The 22103-nt window shown below is 42.7% G+C and overlaps 1 pseudogene; it reads left to right on the top strand.

The window, feature by feature from the left end:
- The first annotated feature begins 4110 nt into the window (after positions 1-4110).
- Positions 4111-21359, top strand: LOC134210046 (trafficking protein particle complex subunit 11-like; annotated as a pseudogene).
- Positions 21360-22103: the final 744 nt, after the last annotated feature.

Here is a 22103-nt window from a genome sequence, read left to right as displayed (position 1 = left end):
AGGAATTCCTACAATTTTACCACAATCGGCTTAGAAAAGTCGCAGCTTTAGGACGAGATTCAAGAATTGGCCACTTCACCGGATGACCCGGATCTTCCGGAGGAACAATACGAGGCCACTTGGGATCAATGAGTGATGCTTGCATTGATTTTGCTCTGGCGATGCTCCCTCAAACCGTTTAGAAAAGTCGCAGCAGCTTCCTGGAGCGATTTAAAAATGACCACTTCATCGGATGCTCCAGGAATTTTGCGGAGGACCACTGGGAGGCCATCTGGGGTCAATTAGTGATGCTTGCATTGATTTTGCTCTGATAATTCTGCCACAATCGGCTTTGAAAAAGTCGCAGTTTTCTGTGACGAATTTCAAAATTTAACCACTTACCGGATGTTCCAAAACTCCCGGAGGACCACTGGGGAGGACGCCAAGGGTCAAGCAAGCGTCAATCAGCATTGATTTTTCTGTCATATTGCGATTACGAAAGATGATGAACATTTGGCATGTCGCTAAAATGAATAGATGTATTAAGCGGTGACTTCACACGTGGTTCAGAATCCGGATAATCCGCGGTTTACCTGGTGGCCAGGGCACTCCAAAGAGCTAAATTGTCCTCTTTCGCAATGCACTTAGCGCCGTGATAAATTTTGTAGAAGGTTCCACCATTCGAAATGTAAAGGATCCGACGATAAATCTTCACGAATATGTTAGTTCCGGAGTGATGCTAAACTTTTCGGAGTGTTGCAATATTCAAAGCAGGTGTTGCAATACTTATTTTTGCGCTTCCATACTTTTGGCGGGTAGTGTATACGGATGTGCAAATGTGGAGTGTTTCCGAAAATTGAAAAGCAGTAGTAGTAAGCCTCCCGGAATCCAAAACTAAATGAACCGTTTGTTTGAGAAACTGCATATGTGTCATTTTTGGCCAAAATGAGATTTTTATATATTCTGAATCCTCGTCCAAAAATACGTATTCTGGCAAAAAATGGCAGGAATGTATGAATTTTTTTTTTCGTTTGTTTGGGAAAATACAAATGTCCACGCTTTTTGAAGAGCAATTGTGCCAATTTGTTCAAAAACAGTTTTTTGTTGTTTTCTTGAAATTGTGTAAAATGTGTTACCGAATATAGTAACAATCAACGAACCATCGACAACTTGCGTAATATTTAAATATTTAGGAAACAATATTGAGGCATTTCGCCTCATTCACAATCAAAGAGTATCTACTATTCTATCCATTCTCCCAATTCCTGCCGTTGGAGCAAAATAAATACGAAAGGAGGCAAAACCATTTCCGCTGAAAAAGCCGAATGTCGAATAAGAAAGAGGAGAAGATTAAACTTTGGGGAGCTGAGGGAGAAATCGTGGACTGATCGAGGTCCAACGCTTACGCCTGCTAGCGGCGCTTCTCGCCGGAAAGGGCCTTCGAAATCGAACCAGGCACCGTTCCCGTATGCCCTCTGACGTCACTGTGCCCAACGCCTACGTGTCCATCACCACAGCCGGGAAAACGACGTAACGAAGCCACGAGCTCCCCCCCCTGCGTGTCCAACACTACAGCCGCGCCGGAAAACGACAGGATGAAGCTTCGAGCTACCCCACCCCCTTTCGACATGTCCAACACTACAGCCGCGCCGGGAAAAGGATGGGACGGAGCCTCGAGCTAACGATATAGATAAAAATGTATCTTTAAATTCTTAGTTATTTTAAAACGCAATCCCTAAGCGCATCCAATTGGGTCGAACTCTTGTTGTATTGTCCACCTCTCTTCGCTATTCCGTCGTGTATCCCTTGAGCCAGACCTGGTAGCGGGTCACTTTTTAGTGACTTGGTCACTTTTTTCGGGCTAGTCACTAAAAAGTCTCTTTTTTCGACCTCAAGTCACTAAAGTCACTTTTTCTCGCAAAAAGTCACTATTTTCAACTATTTTGAAACTATTGAACAAGATTTTTTTTGATAAAACTTTATGTATCCATCGGATGATGCTTTATTCATGGCGGAAATGAAATTACAAATTTTGGAAAAATGATCGCTTTGAATCTTTGCGAGCTATTTAAATCGCTGCTCTTATTGGCATTTCACTAGTAACTAATTGAAGGTGTTGTACGTCACAATTTATAAATTGGTATACAGTCATGCAAGCAGGAGACCTATCGATTTAGAGTTCTTTTTAACTCAAACTTTATAGGGGAAGGTGAGGCGACTTGATTCCTTGGGAGACTTGATTCTCCCCTGTTTTATCAAGAACTAAACTGCCCATGATCGCATATTTGTAACACTCGCATTTTTGTTCATTTTGTATGCGAGTGTTATTTTCGAATCGTTCAGAAAGCTCAATCTTAGCTTAGATTCGTTAATCTAATCCCACAACAGTTAAATAGGATTTACTTTCTTGCTTATCTGTGGTAAGCTGGAAATGATTGAGGAGGATTGACAAACGATTTACAAAATCAACTAAAATGCATATGTTACAAATATGCGATCATGGGGAGTAAAGTAGTATTGATATAGCATATTTTTATAATAGATCCTCTAGATAAATGATTGTTATGTGCCGAGTTAATTTTTAATTGACAATCTTATTTACTCTATTATTGATTGTGTTTTGTTCCACCTGAAGATAATTTTTAGTGGCCACGCAAAATTAGAACAACTTCTTCCAATAATGGCCAAATGCTATCATTTTTTCACAGCACAAATCCATAAATATGCTAAATGATCTTCACTGAAAAAAATGCCATAATTCCACCACAATTTCAGGATATTTGGATTTTGAGTTGTTGCCTTAATTTGAGGAGACTTTATCCCTCATTAGGCATCCATATAAAAATTTGTCTAAAAAATTCAAGAAAATATGATTTGTTCTCAAGCGGCTATTTTTCTGTAGATTTTGACAAATGTAATGAAGGGTTTGCTCTAAACAAATATTTATTGAGTAGATATCATAGAATGGTGTTCTTGTCGCCCCAATTTTGAAGATTGCATGCGCTGTCGAATTCTATAGCAAAAATCGTTCATGAATACGCACAGCAAGTCGGAAAATCTGCGTATTTTGGATTAAAAATATTTAAAAAATCAGAGAGCATGGTCCTCATTAGAGGTCGAGCGTTCAATCCCAGGCTCGTTGTACATGAATCTTTATAATTTTTGTATCGTTTTCTACCAAAACCTGTCGGACTAAAAATTCCAAAAACATCCGTGGCATTTATGACAAATCAAAGAGTTCTCTGAATCTTTCTTAAGTAGCTAATCCAACGATTGTAATTTTCACTCATCCTCACGAGCAGAGAATGCTCATTCACGCAGATTTTCGCCGAGAAATAATTTTCAGGAAAGTGAAACAGGTGTTAAGAGTGATAACCATATTTCGCTCACTGCCAGTGGCGTAAAAATTGGATTTGCTTGCAGACTACTCATTAGGGCAGTTCAAATTTCAAAAATGTTCGAAAATTCCAACTCCCATGTGTCTATTAGCATCATTTTGGTAATATAGGAGTCCTGGCAAAATTTCAGGCAATTCGGTGGCCATTTAGGGGTGGCGCGAAGTCAATTTATGTTTATATGGAAATTTGTATGGGAAAAACTTAAAATTTATTCAAGTCTCCCCACAACTGTCTATTTGTGATGAATTCAAATAAACATCCCCAACCTCCATTTTTGGAATCTATTTGAGCTCAACCAGTGGATAACTCATTAATTTTAATTTATATTTCCACTGCTACGTTGAGGCTAATTACACCATTTTAGCCATTTATATCATATTCACACTGTCAATAGAACCGTTCAATCCACTGATAACTAATGTGTTATCCGGAGGTCTCATTTATATAGATTCCAAAAAGGGATGTTGGGGATGTTTATTTGAATTCATCACAAATCGACAGTGGTAGGGAGACTTGAATAAATTTCAAGTTTTTCTCATACAAATTTCCATATAAACATAAATTGACTTCGCGCCACCCCTAAATGGCCACCGAATTGCCTGAAATTTTGCCAGGACTCCTATATTACCAAATAGATGCTAATTGACATATGGGAGTTGGACTTTTCGAACATTTTTGAAATTTGAACTGCCCTACTACTCATAGTTTTGAGTTGTTCTGCTTTTTACTGATAATGAGTAAAATTTTCGTGAGGTTAAAAGAGAGGGCAATACAATTTTACTTAGTCACTGAATAGATAAAATATACCGAGTACGATTTTCGTTTCTCTTTTGAGTTCGTTGAAAGAGAAAAGAGTGGTGAGTGAAAGATGTTTTCCGACACAAATTACGAAAAAAATATTCTCCTTCGACTTAAAATCGCTTGATTTCGTCTCATCGAACTTGCAATTGAAATTGGAAGTCACTATTTGGTCACTTTTTCTGCAACTGAAAGTCACTATTTGGTCCCTTTTTTCGTCAGCTTCGGTCACTAAAGTCACTATTTAGAGTGGCTTCGGTCGCTACCAGCCCTGCTTGAGCAGGTAAAGGCAACCCTGAGAACCCTGAAGGTAAGCTAGTTTGGGACGTGTGGACGTCCACTGCGTGACGTCAGGACGTCACTAACAGTTACAATTGGCGCCCAACGTGGGCGTTACAACTAGTTACAGTTACAACTAGCAGTGGGGGACACTGGATGCGAGCGTACTGCCATCAGAGCTGGTCACAACCGCCCAGCCATTGGTCGGACTTTCCGGGCTGGACGTGCAGCTAAATGCTACCCATAAAACAATTTGGGATGCGTTTCCCAATATGTAGTAAAAAACCGGAGAGCGAATCGATCCAGTATAAATTACTTCCCTCGAACTTCGAGTTTCCGGTGTCGAAGCCGAAACGGCAGTCCTATTAATGGTACCATTCCTATTCCGAAGGGAATATTCAAACGAAACTGGATGCTAAAGCATATTTATGTTCTTCCAGCGGTGGTGGTTCTGTTTCAGGATTTGGAATGGAACGATCCTCAGTGGAGTGAGAAGTAGAGGGATTGTGCTTCCATGATTCAATCGCTAAAGAACTCATTGCAAGGCCGGCATACCCGGATAGCAGTGGTTCTGCTTCCTCAAGGTGACGACCTTTTGGCTTCTGAACGAGCAGCTCACCTTACGAACAACTGCGACATCAATGTTGAAATGTTGTTTGTCTTGACCCATAACGATCACCTGATGGGACAAATCCTTCGTTTGCAGTCCGCTTTCCTTGAACTGGTTCAATCATATACATTCAAATCCTGAAGCAAATTCGTTCGCACTAGGATCAACTTACCGAGATTCATAAGATGCTGAGAATTAAGCATTTGTTCAAGCTGGGGTTTATTTCCGAGCTTAAACTGGATCAGTTGAACGCCTTGAAGCATTACCGACAAACGTACGATAATTTGAATGACCTTCGAATTGTCGATACCAACTGTCCCGAAATTAACCATTGCCGGTTTCATGAACTACAAAATCTGTCGACTGTTCTTCAAGGTGAATGCTCCGAAGGATTCTATTTCCTACTTTAAGAACTACATCCACAAGTATCGGATTCAAGGAGCTGGTATTTGAGCACTGGGCCTGGCTGTGTGTGCAGTACAGTGCTTTCGGGGAGCTATTCTGCGATGCAGTGAAAAATGGGCTGGCCCCTGTGCAGACGCAACATCCGGGTATTTACTTCCACAAAGCCGCCGAGTACATCGGCAAACGGAAGAAGGCTTTCCTGCAGTGCTCGGCCCTGGGACCAGCGATCGGGTGCGAAGGACAGCCGGTGAGTGCCGATGGCAAGCAATCATCAATCAGTCTGAACTCTGCCTTGTACAGTGACTTTTTTGGTATCCGAGGAACTAAAACAGGTGAGCCTGTATCCGAGCAACAGATAATCTGCCTAGTGCAAGAAATGGAAAAATCATACAACCATTCTGCGGCCATTATTATTCTGCTGGGTCAGGCAATGGCTCAGTATAAGGTCTACAAATGTCTGCGATTCCGGAAGAAACTTGCCATTGCCATGGCTGAAGAGTATCTCAAAAGTGGCGACCACTCGAAAGCCCTCACATTGTATTTGCCAATGCTGTCCGACTATCGGGTTGACAAATGGTACACCATTTTCTCCGAGGTATTGCTGAAAACTTTACGATCGGCGTATCTTTCCGCATCGCCATGGATAAAATGGAACGTATTTTGATTCTGGCAAACCTGTGGAAAGTATTTCACAACGTGTCTCCGGTTTCGATCAGTCAAATATCTCCCGAACTGTCCGTCAGTTGGAGCACGGCTTTATCTTCCTTTAGTAGCCCCATCAAGCTAGATCTTGATCGATTGAACGATCTGATCGAGTGTAGGATCACGTTCGATCAGCGTCAGATAAAAAACGACGAAAAGCTGTGCCTGCAGCTGTATATTCGGTCCATCGTAGACGTTCCTTTGAAGTTGAAGAACTTCTCCGTTCTCCTGACGGATCTCAAGTCCAATGCAGTTCGGGTACCGGCCGCACAGTATTGCGAGTACACTCCGACCGAACCGTCACCTGGGGAAACACTCAAACCGATTGACGAACTCATTTTGGAACCCCATAAATGCTACCGGATTGTGTTTGCCGGCGAACGGTACCAATTCATGGGGAACGTAGATGTGCATATCTTCCGACTGGAGATGCAGATGGGTTTTGTCGCTGCGGGAGAAGCTCAACGTGCAGAAAGGGTTTAAGAGTTATAATCCCCATCGGGACTGTTTGGAGCAGATCTCTGTGATAAGTTCGTGTTATATCATTCCAACTTTCCATTTAGGATCGCAAACCAAACAAAATAATCAACCAATGTTGACGAATGAGTTCTATCGAATTACGACGAAGCTAATTCATAATTCAGATCTCTGCCTGCAGAATGTCGGTGTCAGGCAAAACTTACGAAGCAATGTATTCCTGACGACTGATTTAGGTGGCCCTTTACAGAAAATAAATTCCCAAGTGCAAATCGATATTGGTGAGCTGCAAATGCAGTCAAACAGCAGTGTTACCTACTACGTAACCAGCCTGATCGAGGGTAACATCGAGCTGCATCAACGATTGTATTATCAAACGGAAAATCTACACCAAACCTAATCGTCGACAATGATTTCGAGTGTGACACCCCAACCCCAACAGTGAAAAGGAGGATCTGGCCAAACTGCTGGCAAGCGATCGCTCCGGCCAAAAGTACACCAACAGTCACAATGTGAAAATCGAGTACATGAACGAGGAACAGGTGCGCAAGATCAAGGAGGAGGAAATCAAGTTGACCGGTCGATTCTACAAATGGATATATGCAGTTTCTCAAACAAATGATTTAAATGCACTCACGTTTTCAAGGGCACCCTAATCAAAAACGGAAGCCACGCACAACTGTCATTTTTATTGTTCCACGCATGCTGCGACGCAGCAAAGCTGAAATAATAAAAAATACAATTGTGCGTGGCTTCTGTTTTTAATGACCCTTGAAAACGCGAGTGCATTTAGTATTGGATTTCTGCAGATTTGTCCCTAAGTTGAGCGGAATGCCTTGTAATAATATGTCCACTCTGAAAAGGTGCTTTTTGAAAATTATTACTTATTGAAAATTTGAACTATTTTGAAATCAGTCGAAATTACCATCTCATTGGCAGGAATTGAACCTTAAACAGTATGATTGGCATATTTAGGTATCCCTAGCAACACACTTGTCATAGACGAGTTCCTGTGACTTATGTTCGACCAAATCAGGTCGCATTCAAGTCGCTGCAACCAAATCCGTCTGATTTGTGCTACTCGGGATACTGGAAGTGTTAGAGTTCATTTAAACTTTCGTACATATTGTTTAAATAGTAAAATGGAGCGATTTAAAAACGTCATGAATTGGCGCTAAATTCCCCTACCAGTGGCACAATTTCCAAAAGCTCATATCCATCGGAGTGAGATCAATATATCAAAAGAAATCTATTTTTATCTGTAATCGACTGACATCATCGTACAATTGAGGAACAGTTTTAAATAGTTAAAATAGTAACATTCATACAAGGTAAAAATTGATCATGGTTTGAACTAAAATGTATCGTGGTTTGAACTTGTAAATGCAGTCATGTTCTACTGGTGTCCGCTAGGAGCGCTGCATGCGCCATGCTGGAGTATTTTGTTTACATTTTCAATATGAAAAAATCGCAATTTTCATGTCGATAATTTACATGATTTTCACACGTTTCGAGTTACTAATCTAATGCGATAAGATGAATAATAAAACAAATTTGCTTTTCTATAGGTTTCTTCAGTGTTTGAGGCACGTAATAAGTATTATATTTAGGAGCGGTTGCCACTGCTACCAGTAGTTCAACCCATGGTACGAATTTAGTTCAAACCTTGGCTCAAACCATGAACGGTGTAGTTCAAACCATGGTACGAATCTAAGTTTTGGAATTATTAAGTCTTTTCAATAAAACTAGGCATAAATATGTGAACCCATGATGAACTAAGCTTTCATATAAACTAGAGTTCGCAGTTGTAACATGTTTCTATAATGAAATATCTGAACTTTAATTTGCCGACTCATCTGATGCCTGCCATTTGGTTCAAACCATGATTGGATACCCTACAGAAGATGATATGAGTATTTTTTGAGTTAGGGCTTGCTGCTCCGGCTCAGGTGCGTTTTGCACCTACGTAGTAACTTGGCCTAACTTTGTTCCTATATTCTGCCAGACTCAGCCCAGTTTCAAATAGATTTTGGTACATTCGATGAGTTAGAAGGGCCGGTGACTTCTACGTACATCATCAGGGCTTGCTCGCTGTCGTCAACAGCGCTGGGTAGATACATCGCCGAAGTCGTTATCTTCAACAACAGTTCTTCGACACGAAATTATTCTGCCATGGGTTTACTTGGCGAACCATGGCAGACACGCACAACAAGGACCACTTTCCGTTAGCGGTGTCTATGTCTGGTTGGTCACGCTTCCGAAAATTACGACAAAAATGGTTGTACGATTGTGCAGATTGGCCTTTCTATGAACGTATCACTTCTCAAACAATCCGTCCAGACATTAAGTAGAACGTGGGAAGTTTCTTCACCGAGAAGATAATCGCAGCGGCAATCCGTACTAGGTATACCATGTGGTGCCCGAAACAGAGGCGGCAATTCGTCACCGACGAAAATGCCTTCAATCTCTACGGCGATTTCAAAAACAAAATCCTGATCGACCCAAAGCGTTGGCGAGGCTCCAGGAAGTCAGAGCAGTTAAGCAAGAAAAGGAGGAACCGTGCAAAAAAAAATGAAGAAAGTATCATTCCAAGTAGTACGACGACTGAACTGTAGCAAACGGGTAATGTACTGAACTGTAGCAAAACGGGTAGCAAACGTAGTTCTTTCTATTGGATCAGAAATTCGTTTGAAATTTTGATCCGTCATATGGAAAATTGTTCAAAGTTTGAGTTTTATGGCGCTAAAACGCCAACGTTCGGAATGTGAGTCATGTTAGGGATTTAAGCCAAAACGGTACTCTACGAAGCATCCGACAACATCGATCCGTTTAATCAAGAGCCCGGATGGATTTATAAACAACCCAGAAAGAGCAGCAGAAAAACTGGCCAATTATTACAACCTGAGATCTGTAATCTCTAGCTAAAGGATGCCCACTATTAAATTGCATCATTTTCATTGGTCTATAATATTACGCCTATTAGACCAATATTAACGAAGTTTTGGGTAAGAAGACCTCATCGTGTGTTGTTTACACTGCATAAGTTTCATCACGAAACTCCCAGTAGTTTTTATTTTCGAAAACACAGTCGAAGGAACAACACGTGTACGAGAAAATGTTGCAGACGCACACCAACAAACAATCCACATCTTATGTAAAGGTTTTAGTTATTCAATTTTGTGCCAACAGCCCCAGTTCCAGGCACAAAACAGATTGGCATCATAAAACAAACTGTAATTTAAAAAGTAGGCTTTTTGTGTATCAACAATCGACGAACATATATCATAAAACAGATAGAGATGATAGAACAAACTGCAAGTTTCAAAATTAACTCTCGCGCTGAAAATCATAGAAGCGTAACTGCATTGATTGATTTCTTTTCGTACATGTTTTCTTTTTATCAATGTATGGCGAATTGCGGTAGTTTTTCGAAGATTTTATTGTTTGGTGTGATAAAGGTTGATTTCATCTTGCACCAGAATCCACAATCACGGTTATAGCTTTTGAAACAATTGAGTTATTAACAAAATACAAAATTCGATTAAGCGTAATCGATCAATGTATGGCGAGTTGCGCCCCTATGATTCTCGGCGTGAGAACTCTCGCGCTTAGTTTCATAGGGGCGTAACTGTATTGATCGATTTCTCTTAATCGATTTTATATTTTGTTAATAACTCAATTGTTTCAAAAGCTACAACCGTAATTATTGATTCTGGTGCAAGATACAATCATCCTTTATCACACCAAACCATTAAATCATCGACAAACTAGCGCAATTCGGTACAATAATTAAAAAAAAACATCGACGAAGAAAAATCGATCAATACAGTTACGCCCCTATGAAACTAAGCGCACGAACTGTTTGTGTATCAACAATCGACGAAAAGCGCTCCCATACATTCATGTAGAAAGAAAAATACAGAAAAGCATGGGTTGCTTTGCTGCTCTGTCTTATGCTCGATTTTCAGTAAAGCATGACTTCCATCGCTAGGTTCGCTAGCGTTTCTAAATCATGGATAGACCACGTATTCCACAGCAAAGATGCCTATATGTTATGTGCTTCAGGTCAACTTTTAACAGAACCCATATGTATTGACGCTTACTTACTTGATACTTGATGGGCTACAGCTCTTCGATGAACCTACGCCGAATGGAGTATCCTTCTCCACTGGACTCGATCCTGGGCCAATCGCTTCCAGTCGCCCTGAACATTGAGTGCCCTCAGGTCCTCTTCAACTGCAAAAAGCCATCGTGTACGCGGCCTTCCACGAAGCCTGCGGCCTCTTCCGGGTTCTCTACTAAATATTATCTTCGCTTGACGTTCTTCCGGCATACGAACAACGTGACCAGCCCACCGTAGTCTGCCGTGTTGTATAAGCTTAATAATATCCAGCCCTTTATACACCTGGTACAATTCGTGATTCATGCGACGCCGCCAGATACCGTTCTCCTGTTTACCGCCGAGTATTGTCCGCAGCACCTTACGCTCAAACACTCCGAGAGCTCTCCGATCAGCCTCCTTTAACGTCCATGTCTCATGGCCGTATAAAGCCACCGGAAGAATCAGAGTAGTATACAGCGCGAGTTTTGTTTTCGTTTGCAGACTACGGGACTTAAGCTGGTTACGAAGTCCGTAATAAGCCCTATTTGCAGCTGCTATACGCCTTTTCACCTCGCGGGTAACATCATTATCGCACGTCACTAATATTCCAAGATACACAAATTCTTCTACCACTTCAAATTTTTCACCATCCAGCACTATTTCGTTACCACCACCACTAATGAACTCACGTTGATTGCCAGCGACCATGTACTTCGTTTTGCTGGTATTGATCGTGAGTCCAATTCTCGCTGTCTCCCTCTTAAAAGGCGCAAAAGCCTCTTCCACGGCACGGCGATCAATTCCGATAATATCGATATCGTCCGCAAATCCCAGGAGCATATGCGATTTTGTGATAATGGTACCGCTTCTTTGCACACCAGCTCTCCTAATCGCTCCCTCGAGCGCTATATTGAACAGTAGGTTCGAGAGTGCATCACCCTGCTTTAATCCATCTAAGGTAACAAATGACGTCGATATTTCATCCGCAACCCTTACACTTGATTTCGATCCGTCCAATGTTATACGAATCAGTCGCATCCGTTTCGCCGGAAAACCATGTTCAAGCATAATTTGCCATAATTCATTCCGTTTCACTGAATCGTACGCCGCCTTGAAATCAATAAACAGATGATGTGTCTGCAAGTTGTACTCCCGGAATTTATCAAGGATTTGTCTTAGGGTAAACATTTGATCCGTCGTTGATCGGCCCTCACGAAAACCTGCTTGGTATTCGCCGACGAAGGACTCTTCAAGCGGTCTCAATCTGTTGAACAGAACACGGGACATAATTTTGTACGCCGAATTAAGGAGGGTTATTCCTCGGTAATTGGCGCACTCCAGTCTGTGCCCTTTCTTAAAGAGAGGGCAAATGAGGCCGTCCAACCAGCTAGCAGGCATTTCCTCGTCTTCCCATATTTTCGACATAACATGGTGCAGAACTTCATAAAGCTGCTCACTGCCATGTTTGAGAAGTTCAGCCGGGAGCTGGTCCTTCCCCGCAGCCTTATTGTTTTTCAGCTCTATCACAGCTTTTTTAACCTCATCTAGTGTAGGTGACTCCACAGCTTGTTCATCGTCGCTAATATTTATTCTGTTCACCGATGCACCGTCACTTCCTCCATTCAACAAAGTCTCGAAGTGTTGCTTCCACCTGGCAGCCACTTCAGTTTTATCTGTCAGTAAATTCCCTTGTTGGTCGTTGCACATGACGGGAGATGGCGCTGTCTTTCTCCGCACGCCATTGACAGACTCATAAAACCTCCGCATATCGTTATGCTCCATTTTTTCCTGCGCCTCACTAATAACTTGTTCTTCGTACTCTTTTTTCTTCCTGCGGTGGGTTCGTTTTTCGGCTGCTCTTGCTTCCTTGTACCGATCTCTATTCGATCGGGTACCTGACACCAACCCGTCCTGGGTCGCCTCTTGGCAGTGCCTACCACTTCTCGTGCTGTTGTGCTCACCGCTCCATGGATCGACTCCCATAGATCGTTGATGTTGTCGCTAACGTTGATTGCACTTATCCATTCGTCGAGCTTCTGGCGGTACTCAGCCGATACTCCTTCCGCCGACAATCGCTGGATATTGTAACGCATCGTTCGCTGTGATCTTTCGTTCGATACAGTTGACAACCGTGATAGGATTTTACTGACAACGAGGTAGTGATCAGAGTCAATATTCGGACCTCTGAATGTCCGCACATCGATAACATCCGAGAAATGGCGCCCATCCACCAGAACATGGTCTATCTGGTTGCAAGTTTCACCATTTGGGTGTCTCCAGGTGTGCTCTCTGCCCGAGCAAAGTCTGAAAACATAATGAGAGCATATAGAAAACACATTTTGATTTCGACATCAAATTGAAATCATAATTTGTTTTCAAATATGAATCATCATGATTGATTACATATTTTGATCTCATTTTGCTGTAGATTTCTAAATTGTATGATCTGACATCAAACTGTGTACTTATTTTGTTATCGGAACCAATATCAAATTTTAGTTTTCGATTTGATGTCACAGTAAGATTTTTCTGCTATACATTTTGTTATTTTAACCGTTAAAACGACCAAAAAGATATCAAATTAAGTAATCATATTCGGCGATTTCACAACATCAAAACGAGTTATCGTTTTGCTCTCAAGCTTTGCTCGGGTGATGTTCTTTCGTGCAAAGTAGGTGCTACTGATGGCCATCCCTCTGGCAGCAGCAAAATTTACTAGCCGTATGCCGTTGTCATTGGTAGCGGAGTGAAGGCTCTCCCTACCGATTATGGGACGGAAAAAGTCCTCTCTACCGACCTGGGCGCTAGCGTCTCCGATAACAATTTTCACGTCATGCTTTGGGCACTCTCCATAGGCTTTATCAAGATATTCATAAAACGTGTCTTTCACGTCGTCGGATTTATCGTTTGTCGATGCGTAAACGTTGATTAGGCTGTAATTGAAGAATTTGCCCCGTATCCTCAACACACAGATTCGTTCGCTAATGGGTTTCCACCGCATCACTCGCTTCATCTGCTTGCCCATCACTACGAAACCAACTCCATGCTCTGCTTTTTCACCGCCGCTGTGATAGATGTTATACTTGAATGCAGTATTGGTCGTGCGATCCACGGCTCGGAATTCACGTTCTCCGGCCATCGTTCTAGGCCATCGGACTTCTTGAATAGCAGCCACGTTCACTCCAACCTTCTGCAGTTCACGAGCCAGAAGGCTCACTCGTCCAGGTTCATTTAGGGTCCTGACATTCCAGGTACCGAGTTTCCAATCATAGTCCTTATTTCGTTGCCGGGTCGGTTGCCAAAAATAACGTTCTCTTTTTCTTCTATCTCTATTTTTCGTGGTATTTGAGAGGCTTCAGTAAGCTACCTTACCGGGGTCGCGTTACCTACATCGCGATGATGGGGCTGCCACCTTAGGTATAGCTGACGCGATACAGCATTTTGTTAATCAGCCGCTGGGTACCAGGCAGACGCTGTTTGAGCCGCACCTCCTGGTGAACAGACGCTCGAGGCGTACCTTCTCACTCTAGCTGATGTCAGAAGGACAACAGTGCCCAGGCTGCACTACCAGCTAAGTACACAACCCTTAGCTGGCGGTCTTTTGTCATCGGACGACCCGTGGAAGCGTGAGATAGGGACTTGTGGGGACCAGAGCTCTGTTGGGCGCTCCTTCCTTGATGTCAACCCACCATTTTGCAGCCCTATTGACGCTAATATTTTTTTTTTTTTACTATGGTAAAAAAAAACCCACAATCAAAAAGAAAATGCTGAAATCTTATTTTGAAACGATTTTTGCCAGATTTTGGAAGAGCAGCAAGATTATTCTTCAGACCGATTCACACTGCGACACTTTATTTGATTTTTTGTTTTCTATTTTTGAAATAGTTAGAGGCGTTAACAGAAATATGGGTTCTTTTTGGAAGTTGACCTTAATTAAGTGAAATAATCGACTGAGATAATGAGATATTTTTTTTAGTTTCGAAATGTTTGTGTCTGGTATTGCGCAAACCCTTGAGTGCATTCCAAAGAAAAGTACAAGCTTATGGATGTGTTGAAGAATTAAAGAAAACTAGTCATACGTAAGGGGCCCTCCTTAGCCGTCGCGCGGCTACAAAGCAAGACCATGCTGAGGGTGGCTGGGTTCGATTCCCGGCGCCGGTCTAGGCAATTTTCGAATTGGAAATTGTCTCGACTTCCCTGGGCATAAAAGTATCATCGTGTTAGCCTCATGATATACGAATGCAAAAATTGTAACTTGGCTTAGAAACCTCGCAGTTAATAACTGTGGAAATGCTTATTGAACACTAAGCTGCGAGGCGGCTCTGTCCCAGTGTGGGGATGTAATGCCAATAAGAAGAAGAAGTAGTCATACGTAAATAAAGTTCACATATCGTATTTAAATTCCTGAAAAATTCGTGACAATAGCTTGAAAACTTAGTTTGACGAATAGTTCGGTGTAAACACGCAAAATTAGTAGCTAAGCGAATACCAATAGATGTTTCGCCAAATCCGACATCACCCTAAACAATCGTTTATCTGTGGATTCTTGATCAAGGGTGAAAAGCTGCAACATTACTCATTATATGATCGGGTACATCTTGCTTCAACGCCTTCCACGTCCAATCTCGTCAAATCTCGCTCACCAATTGCATGGCGATAGGTAGGTACTACTTGAGCGTATTATCAATCACCAGCTAATCACTGAACTGGAGTAGAAGGCGTACGTCTTGACAAGCGTCAGAAGGATTCGTGCAGGTTGAAATGCTGACGCCTACTGTGCTCGCTGTGCTGAAGAAAAAAAAGTCTCGCAGGTCAGAAAATTGGTGCTTTAAATCCAAACAAACACTGCCGTGCGTAATGTCTTTTCATGTAAACCATAACGCTGGAGGAGCTTGCTTATCTAATTGCAAAGCAATGAAATGGGACCTGTCTTATGGGGCACTATGTCGGCTGCAAAGTGCTGAACAGTGTCTGGTTTCTGTATACAGAAGAGGTACAGCCAGCATCAGAATTAGAGAACACATGAAAAATTCAAAGAAATGCAACGATTGAAGAAGAATATTTGAAGAAAAGTAAAAAGTGGACCGGCAAAGATAAATGTACTGTAAATGGAATGTCAGAATAACAGTAGACGAGATCATTATAATACTTATAATTTTGAAAATGCAGGAGCCACTATTATTTTATAAAGTGTCTAAATGAATAATAATAAAAGTAAGTAGTAGACCTACAACAACTTACAACTTGATTGGGTTGCTACTTTGAGTTTTTTTTATCAAAGTATTTAGCCAAAAATCATTGCTTTTTGTTATTTGAATAATAAATTTGATAGACATGTGCCTAAAGACACAAATCGTGCGAACGAATATCGCTGGTTATACTGGGAGCTAGTAAAAGCTCCCGTACGTACACGTTTTGGCGTGGTCATTGCTATGCATTGACTCATCACCGACCGTGCGCCTAAATGCTCTTCTACGGTGGTAGGTACTTCGTCGGTGGTGGTGATATGTCGCGCCACAATTCTTTGGGACGATTGAAGCTTTTTCGGCGCAGCATAATGTACTCGGTCCGTTTATTCAGTTCGTTCGAAAGTTGATACAATTAAATTAGTCAAAATGTTCATTTTTCAATACCTTTTTAATTGTATGATTGTACATTTATTCAAAGTTATAGATCAAGGGACCTTAATTTTATGAATCTTTAGAGAGGATTTAACTCATGATCACCGGGCTAACTATCAAAAAAGCCTTTAGATCATTTTACCATTTCACTGCCATGTGAATAGTGTATGTGTATAGTGTTTAGTGGTTTAATAGAAAGACCGGAGCATAGTTTTCGACCATAGGTCACGCAGACTGAATACGTAACATCTGGCATCAGACAACGGACAAGACATTATTGCAATCCGGAAAATAAAAGACACAATAATACGGCTCCCCCTTTTTATTCACCAAAACGCTATTTTTATTCACCAAACCGTTACGTTTTCTACATTGTATTACATGTTGCAGAATGTTGCATGCCTTGTTGCATGCTATCCGTAATTACTCTCATCCGACAAAATTACGACATTCTGCAATGGGTAATAGTTAGGGTTTTTGGTGATATTGATGAATTTTAATATTCCTCTGTACTGGTAAAAATCCATTTCAAGAAATTAGAAAATGGTTCATGATTCCATGCATCTATCGTGGTTTCGAGTTATGACAATACAGCATGAATATAAATGGTTCCGTAAGTTTCTTTTTTCATGAAACACATCCAGTGCGTTACGATTTAGTTTTTGGGAGTGAAAAATAAAAAAAAACATCATTGGGGATCGAACTCCAGTCTACTGAATTGCAGCCCGACGTGCTACTTATCAGCCGTCTTTGCTTCTTGAAAATGGGGTGTTAGAAGAGTATCAGAATATTTCATTGACCGATAAGTATTATACAGTATGATGAAGAATGCTTGTGGAATAATGAATTATAGAAAAATGACAAATCTTAGGATCTCAAGATTTTATATTCGTGAATCATGATTAAGGGAGCGAATCGCTTTTCGTGATGAACATTACAATGGTTAACAAGATAAACTATCAGAATTTAAAATCTGATAGGTTACCTGTACGAGCTAGTGTTCTCCAAAGCATCATACTGGGACCCAAATAGCCATAATTTCTGACTTAAGTACGTGCTTTTCCATCAAAGGATGAAGACTTCGTGTTATTCGTGGTAGATTGCAGTAGATTACAAAAAAAAACTTTTAAACCAGCCGTGTTGCATGTTTTGACAATAACTGGAAGAAGTTAGTTCAGAGGACCCAAATAATGTTTTGAAACTAATTCTGGAGCTGCCTATCTGGTATAGTACCAATAAACTTCAATTAATTTCTAATATGTATTGAGATACTGAAACATAAAATAGTGAAACAATAAAATTAGTTTTAGAGAACAGAGCTGCATTTGATGTCCAGAATCTTAAATTGATGCGCCGCTTTGTTTGCTTCGGCGCTCTCGAATTTCTGACCAGTTATCCTTACTATAATTTCAGGCCATTTGACCATAGAAAGCATCTAATGGCTAGGGTTTTGTTTTTGATTACACAATATTACTGTAAATATTTTAATTCTGAATCAAGAATGATGCAATATTGTGTAATATTCGGATATGTGTCTCGGTTGATGACGTCAGCATAAGGGATTGCCTCACTTATAAAAATGATTTTTTTTTCTGTGCGTGCATACCTACATTATTACCTTGTGATGCCTTTTGTTGCCCTCGTGTTGGAAACATGTCAGATTATCGAGATGTTTTGTCGTTGATTTCTCGATTTCTTTTGTTGTGAGAAGCTATTACGATCAGTGAGTTTCATCACATTATGAAATTTGTTTGGTTTTGTTAATCAGAGTTTGTTATTCAAAATATTCTCAATCTAACTGTTTTGTTTCTATAAATTTTATTTTGTATTTTTTCCAGTAGAAATATTATTTAATATAGAATTCGAAGGTCGAAATGAATTTGATAAAGAAGGGTAATGTTGAGTGAATGAAGGAAACCAACAAACGTCAATGTTTTTGTTGTATCTTAGTTTAATTAAACTGATAACGATGACTTTAATAAAACAAAGTAAAACTTTTTCTTGGGTGCACTTAAATATTAAGGAAGATCTTTAGCTTCTCTAAAGATCTTGTGTCAAACATGTCATTTCATTTCATTTCATTTATTTAGTCTACATCTATACAGATAACACTGAATCACAATACACGGTTCGAGGCCGCATCTCTCCATCCTCGAATACGCCCCACGCTCGCTAAGTCGTTCTGCACCTGGTCTGCCCATCTCGCTTGCTGCGCTCCACGTCGTCTCGTACCTGCCGGATCGGAAGCGAACACCATCTTTGCAGGGTTGCTGTCCGGCATTCTTGCAACATGCCCTGCCCATCGTACCCTTCCGGCTTTAGCTACCTTCTGGATACTGGGTTCGCCGTAGAGCTGGGCGAGCTCATGGTTCATTCTTCGCCGCCACACACCGTCTTCTTGTACACCGCCAAAGATGGTCCTAAGCACCCGTCTCTCGAATACTCCGAGTGCTTGCAAGTCCTCCTCGAGCATTGTCCATGTTTCATGTCCGTAGAGGACTACCGGTCTTATTAACGTCTTGTACATGACACATTTGGTGCGGTGGCGAATCTTTTCGACCGCAGTTTCTTCTGGAGCCCGTAGTAGGCCCGACTTCCATAGATGATGCGCCTTCGTATTTCACGACTAACGTTGTTGTCAGCCGTTAGCAAGGATCCGAGGTAGACGAATTCCTCGACCACCTCGAAGGTATCCCCGTCTATCGTAACACTGCTTCCCAGGCGGGCCCTGTCGCGCTCGGTTCCGCCCACAAGCATGTACTTTGTCTTTGACGCATTCACCACCAGTCCAACTTTTGTTGCTTCACGTTTCAGGCGGGTGTACAGTTCTGCCACCTTTGCAAATGTTCGGCCGACAATGTCCATGTCATCCGCGAAGCAAATAAATTGACTGGATCTGTTGAAAATCGTACCCCGGCTGTTACGCCCGGCTCTCCGCATGACACCTTCTAGCGCAATGTTGAACAACAGGCACGAAAGTCCATCACCTTGTCTTAGTCCCCGGCGCGATTCGAACGAACTGGAGTGTTCGCCCGAAATCTTCACACAGTTTTGCACACCATCCACCGTTGCTTTGATCAGTCTGGTAAGCTTCCCAGGGAAGCTATTCTCGTCCATAATTTTCCATAGCTCTACGCGGTCTATACTGTCGTATGCCGCCTTGAAATCAACGAACAGATGGTGCGTTGGGACCTGGTATTCACGGCATTTTTGAAGGATTTGCCGTACAGTAAAAATCTGGTCCGTTGTCGAGCGGCCATCAACGAAGCCGGCTTGATAACTTCCCACGAACTCGTTCACTAATGGTGACAGACGACGGAAGATGATCTGGGATATCACTTTGTAGGCGGCATTAAGGATGGTGATCGCTCGAAAGTTCTCACACTCCAGTTTGTCGCCTTTCTTGTAGATGGGGCATATAACCCCTTCCTTCCACTCCTCCGGTAGCTGTTCGTTTTCCCAGATTCTGACTATCAGTTTGTGCAGGCAAGTGGCCAGCTTTTCCGGGCCCATCTTGATGAGCTCAGCTCCGATACCATCCTTACCAGCTGCTTTATTGGTCTTTAGCTGTTGAATGGCATCCTTAACTTCCCTCAAGGTGGGGCTGGTTGGCTTCCATCGTCCGCTGAACTGACGTAGTCATCTCCTCCGCTGCCTTGACTTTCATTGCCTTTACTCTCAGCGCCATTCAGATGTTCCTCGTAGTGCTGCTTCCACCTTTCGATCACCACACGTTCGTCCGTCAAGATGCTCCCATCCTTATCCCGGCACATTTCGGCTCGCGGCACGAAGCCTTTGCGGGATGCGTTGAGCTTCTGATAGAACTTGCGTGTATCTTGAGAACGGCACAGCTGTTCCATCTCCTCGCACTCCGCTTCTTCCAGGCGGCGTTTCTTCTCCTGAAAAAGGCGGGTCTGTTGTCTCCGCTTCCGTCTATAACGTTCCACGTTCTGCCGGGTACCTTGCTGCAGCGCGACCGCCCGCGCTGCGTCCTTCTCCTCCAGAATCTGTCTGCACTCTTCGTCGAACCAATCGTTCCGTCGACTTCGACCCATATACCCGACGTTGTTCTCCGCTGCGTCGTTAATGGCTGCTTTGACTGTATTCCAGCAGTCCTCAAGAGGGGCCCCATCGAGCTCACCCTCTTCCGGCAACGCTGCCTCGAGATGCTGCGCGTATGCAGTGGCGACATCAGGTTGCTTCAGTCGCTCTAGGTCGTACCGCGGCGGTCGTCGGTACCGAACATTGTTGATGACGGATAGTTTTGGGCTCAGTTTAACCATCACCAGATAGTGGTCAGAGTCGATGTTAGCGCCACGATATGTCCTGACGTCGATAATGTCGGAGAAGTGCCGTCCATCAATCAGAACGTGGTCGATTTGTGATTCTGTCTGCAGTGGCGATCTCCAGGTGTACCGATACGGGAGGCTGTGTTGGAAGTAGGTGCTGCGAATGGCCATATTCTTGGAGGCGGCGAAATCAATTAGTCGTAGGCCGTTTTCGTTCGTCAGCCGGTGAGCGCTGAACTTTCCAATAGTCGGTCTAAACTCCTCCTCTTGGCCAACCTGAGCGTTCAAATCACCTATGATGATTTTGACGTCGTGGCTTGGGCAGCTGTCGTACTCACGTTCCAGCTGCGCGTAGAATGCGTCCTTATCATCATCAGTGCTTCCGGAGTGTGGGCTATGGACGTTGATTATGCTGAAGTTGAAGAACCGGCCTTTGATCCTCAACCTGCACATTCTCTCGTTGATCGGCCACCACCCGATCACGCGCCTTTGCATATCGCCCATCACTATGAAAGCTGTTCCCAGCTCGTGTGTGTTGCCGCAGCTCTGGTAGACAGTATGATTACTTCGAAACGTTCGCACTATTGATCCTTTCCAACAAACCTCCTGCAGCGCTACGATGCCGAATCTTCGGTCCTTGAGCACGTCAGCGAGTATGCGTGTGCTCCCGATGAAGTTGAGAGATTTGCAATTCCGTGATCCGAGTTTCCAATCGCTAGTCCCTTTTCGTCGCAGTGGTCTTCGCCGATGGTTCCGGTCCATACTCTCTTGTTGATTGTTCGTTGCTTATGATTTTTAAAGGCTGGCTTGCAGGGCCTGACACCAAACCCCTAAATTTCCGGAGGACCATTCCTCCTTATTTCCGGTGGACCATGGTGCACAGTTTCATTTTAGAGTCCCTCGCTGGCACTCGGACGATGATCAGCCGCCCCTAACATGGGGAACAGACGCTGTTGTGAGCCGATCCTGACATGGAGAACAGACGCTCAATAAGATTTGCACCTCCGGAGAGGAGCAAACCCCCCCTTCCCTGTCAGCATACGACCATAGTTCCCACCGGGGTTGGTTACCCGATCTTCCCTAAGGTTGCTCGTATCCCGGCCAGCACCACGGGGAGGTAGGGATAGGAGTTGCTGGGTAAGAGGCTAAGGATCGCGAGATGGGGTCTATTTTATTCCTTCAGGTACGCGAAGTACCAATGGTACGCTTTACCCAGCATTTGCCGTGCCCAAACATGTAGAGAACCCATTTTTATTTTTACCGACCTTTGTTCAGCTGAAGTCAATGCTACTTACAATTTTCTTTGAAATCATCCAAGCAAGCTGTGAGCCAGTACTCCACCATGAAACCCCTTATTGTTGCGCATAACTTCGAGCAAAATCCTTGTCCCAAAAAATAATCCCACCGAGCCTCCAACATACTTATTGCTGTTTCGGGCCGCCT

The sequence above is a fragment of the Armigeres subalbatus genome, chromosome 2, assembly GCF_024139115.2.
Source record: "Armigeres subalbatus isolate Guangzhou_Male chromosome 2, GZ_Asu_2, whole genome shotgun sequence".
Classification (NCBI taxonomy): domain Eukaryota; kingdom Metazoa; phylum Arthropoda; class Insecta; order Diptera; family Culicidae; genus Armigeres; species Armigeres subalbatus.
This window is presented reverse-complemented; position numbering and strand designations above follow the sequence as displayed.